The sequence below is a fragment of the Palaemon carinicauda genome, chromosome 44 (assembly GCF_036898095.1).
Source record: "Palaemon carinicauda isolate YSFRI2023 chromosome 44, ASM3689809v2, whole genome shotgun sequence".
NCBI lineage: Eukaryota > Metazoa > Arthropoda > Malacostraca > Decapoda > Palaemonidae > Palaemon > Palaemon carinicauda.
In genome coordinates this window covers 13841386-13846300 of record NC_090768.1, presented here as the reverse complement: position 1 = coordinate 13846300, position 4915 = coordinate 13841386, and positions in this window count along the sequence as shown.

Here is a 4915-nt window from a genome sequence, read left to right as displayed (position 1 = left end):
ATGACATAGCATCACAACTCTTTATCGCATAGAAAGGGAGAATAACCTGAAGTACCTGCTCTTCAAACAGTAGCGTGTGGCATACCTTGTGCACCGTTATATACTTGGGTTTCTTAAATATCCCAGCCTTTAGCAACAGTTGTTTGCATTTCATCTTTGACAAATGCACAAAGAGAAACACCAAGACGTAGGTATTTCTAGCTGAAACTACAACTAACTTCATCTCTGTATGAATGCAGTGCAGAACAATTCTCGTGTCAGCTTCCTCTTGTCTTTCATGTAGGAACTCGATATTGAGGTTGGGGTCTGAGGTTTAGGCATCATTCTCATCCTGGAAAGTTAATATGAGAGAGAGAGAGAGAGAGAGAGAGAGAGAGAGAGAGAGAGAGAGAGGAGGGGCCTTGACGAGAGGTGACGACAGGGGAGATTTGAGAAAGTCATAAGTTCATAAATATTTCCAAACACAAAACCGATATTCCTGAAAAGAAATAAACTCTTAAGAATCTCTCTTCTTTGGGAAAGTCTTCCTTCAACGTCGGAATCTGAAGGTCAAACTTAAATGTCCGCAGCATTACATTAATATGGGTGGTATTGTTCCTAAACATACCCTGTACATACCCCCTTACAGGATAGTGTGACAGCCGTACATAGGACTAAGCCTTATGGCAGACAATGACATATAACGTGTCTGAGAAGAATAATGTTTCTTATACTATCGTCCATTCACAACACACTCGAGACGTGTTTGTTTAGTACCAATGATAATACGTAAACACCACTTCATTCCTTTTCATTTCTTCATACAGACTCGACTACAGTATTTATCTCCTAATACAATAGCATGGCAGGATGTGGCAATTTACTCTCATCTTCATCATCAAACAGTTGTACAATTAAATACATTTCAAATGTGAAAGCTTGTATTGCTTTAGGCATTATCCAAGTAAAATGTTTAATTTACACTCATTTGCATCATCAACCAATTGCAAAATGAAACAGATTTCAAATAAGAATACATGTAGGCCTATTTCATGCAGTAGCTGATAAAATGAACAATTTACAATCATCTTCATCGTCAAACAGTTATATAATGAAACCGATTTAGATAAAACTACACGTATCTGCTCAAACAATAGCAAGTATAAAAAATCCGAATTGCATTCCCCTGCTTCGCCGAATAGTTGTAAAATAAAAAAAAAATTCACATATAAAGGCATACCTAAAAAGAGGTAATTTACTTTTATCTACATCACGAAACAGTTGCAAATTAGAGCATATTTCTAATAAGAATAAAAGTATATCTGTATACAATAGCCGACAAAAATATATTTCTACTTACATCATTGAACGGTTACATGATAAAGAAAGGGCTATTTGTCTGCACCTGCATGAAGGAACAATTGTATGACTTACAACAGACAAACAAGATTCATTTTTTATACAACAGGTAGCCACATGTAATCATTTACTTTCTATTGCGTCACCAAACAGTTGCACGATGTACCACAGATTATTAAAAGTAAAATATTTAAGAGAATCTTTTTTTTAGTAACCTAGTATAAACAAATAAGAAAATAATGACTTACATATTGTATTCTAAAATATTCACATGAAAAAAATCACAACTTTCCAGTATATGCCACAATGTTTTTCCCTTGAGAAAATCTTAAATAGATAATAGAATATATGAAACAACCACAGCGTACATCTTTCAAAACCCTAGTTGTTAACTGCCTGATTGTTACCATATAAGTTGGATTTAAAAAATCTTATCTGTATTTCTTTCAACATTCTGAATTTAAATCACTAACTCGTTATATCACACATCTTTATATTAACATTCATTAACGTCTCCCTTGAGGAAAGAAACTTTATTTACAAAGAATTTTCTTAGTACGAAAATCGTTGCCGCTGTTCAATGTATATTACTGCTTATCCTATATTCTAGTCACGAGGACATAATAATAGTACGTTTAAAATCCATACATGTGCATTTCAATAGGGGTACTGTAAATAAAAAAACGTTGTTGCAAATATTATTTAAATACTAATACGGATTTTGTAAACATAGATGAAATTCTAAATTAAGTCATTAGCATTCATAAAAAAGAGAAAAAAAAAATACACACGAGCAAGTCTAATACCTATATTTCTCGGCAAAATAACTGTCGGCAAGTACTTTTTGTAAGTTATGATTTAATCCTAACCATTTTGAACCATCATGCGTAAATTCTTAATGACCTTAGATAGAAAAACATTTTTCCATGAGCAATCACTTTAGCCAAGGTCATGTTCATGATATGGTTTCCGAATGTTAAAACTACTCTCTAGTCATTGGTGAAATCTGCCTAACTGAGGACCGCATCACCCTGGTTAATACTGGTCTGAACGAATCGCATCTTACTGGATATTCCTGATAGACAAAGAATATAAAGTGGTTAAACGGTACAACTTAGTCCCATTTCTGATCACACAGAACTCGTCTGAAGGATCTGTTCATAACTCTTTGAACACCCTAACACGTAATTTACATCGTGTGAAAATTCTTCTCTTCAATGCCATATGATGTAATTCACGATCAGTAATTAAATTTTTTTTTCTTTCTTTTATATTTTTGAGATAACTCCTAATCAATCAATCAATCAATTTACAAAATATTTAACATCATATATTAATGGAAAGGAATTGTAATTAGTTATACGATGATAAATATAATAAATTCCTATTTTGCATATCTTTGGTGCTAAGAACGTTAAGTATAATGTTAAGAAAAATTACCTGGGGTTTAAGGGCCTAATCATTTGATGAGGGGATAGGGCTCTCATGTAACCCCTTAAGGGTTACATGAAAAGTGGAAATTCTAACAACTTAACAATTTGGTACAGGTAAACATGAGATAAATAAAGAAACTGGAAACAATTTGGTACAGCTAAACATGGGATAAATAAAGAAACTGGAAACAATTTGGTACAGCTAAACATGGGATAAATAAAGAAACTGGAGACCATTTGCTAGCTTATAAAGTATCAGAAAGTCTATTGACTAATTTTTCAGTTTGACACTACCCTTTGCTAATTCCAAGAGTACCAGTTATCTCAACCATGAGCTATATCCTAAAATTTTTAGTGAGTTCATTGGTTAACTCCTCTAATACTGGCAAGTACATTTGCAAGTTCCTTGAATATTAAAAAATTAAGTTTTTAGCTTATAAGAGTACTGGCAAGACAACTTGCAATCTTCTTGGGGTATTAAAAATGACATGCTATATCTCTCAGAATGTTATGCAACTTCATTATCTAACTCAAAGTATTATCAAGACCCTTTGTTAACCTCCACTGTAATTACAAAGACAATTTTCCAATTTTTGAGTTCTAAGAAGACCATTTCTAACTCATAATATACTAGCAAGTCCTAAAGGACTAAAAAGGAAAATGTTCCAGTTCCTATGAGTCCTGGTTAGATCAATTGCTTGCTCCTATAGTATTAACAAGCCCACATGCTAGCTCTGAGTACTAACAAGAGTTTTTGTAAGCTCCAAGACAAATTCCCAAACCCTTGAGTACTAACATGGCCATTTTCCAACTAACTGAGTATTAAAAAGACAATTTCATAGCTCCTTCAGTACTAACAAGACCATCTCTGACACTAAATGTACTAGCAAGATCATATGCTAACTCTTAAGAGATAACTTTGAAGGCTAATTCACACTTCACCGTCACGTCACATCACATCAAGTCATGTCGCCGTTCCGTAAACCATGCTATGTATTCACACTATTCATCAAGTCACCGTCTAATCACGTCTCGTCATTGTTCCGTCAAAATTTCTTTCATGGAAATAAATGGACGTGTTCACACTAAACGGTTCGTCATCGTCACAGCACCAACACATCACAGTACGGATTCTTTCCAAGTATATTTTGACGTGACGTGACGAGATGTGATGTGACGTGACGTGACGTGACGATGCAGTGTTAATCAGCCTCACCAAGGGAGTTTTAAATAGATAATTTGCGGGTCCCTGAAGTACTAACAAAATCACTTTCTAATTGCAAGGATTGCTGGTAAGACCTTTTGGTAACTCCTAGGGTGTTAAGAAGAGCATTACCTAGTTTTTAGAGTACTAAGAAGACCAAATGCTAAATCATAAAGTAATTATTATTATTATTATTATTATTATTATTATTATTATTATCATTACTAGCCAAGCTACAATCCTAGTTGGAAAAGCAAGATGCTATAAGCCCAAGCGCTCCAACAGGGCAAAATAGCCCAGTGAGGAAAGGAAATAAGGAAATAAATAAATGATGAGAATAAATTAACAATATATCATTCTAAAACCAGTAACAACGTCAAAACAGATATGTCCTATATAAACTATTAACAACGTCAAAAACATATATGTCATATATAAACAATAAAAAGTTACAACTGAGGATCTAATCGATAGTCAAGCATGACGTTTTTATCGATAACTTGTGAAATATTAGAACTTACAACAAGAAATCCTCGTTATTTAGAATAAATGACAAAAAATTGCAAGACAAGAGCAAACAAGAAAATTAAACCTAAGGTGAGCAATATTTTGTCCTCTGCAGGAAACGCCATTAAGCAAGAGAGATTTCCGGTGCTAAAAATGCTATATTTCTGAAAATATCCATTTTATGATCCAGCGGGAATAGCTTTAAAAAAAAAACAATCATAAAATTCCATTCAATCTTTATCATGAAATCTATCATAAAAAAGTCTCTATTAAATCCTAGATTAATTTTATTGTAAATTCTCGTAATATAATTCAATAAGAAAAAATAATCATCAAATTGTATAAAGTCATCTCTCAATGCACCATCAGTTAATGGTAAGTACTGAAAGATACATTCAATCAGTAAATTTAAAACATAATAAAACGTCAAAAG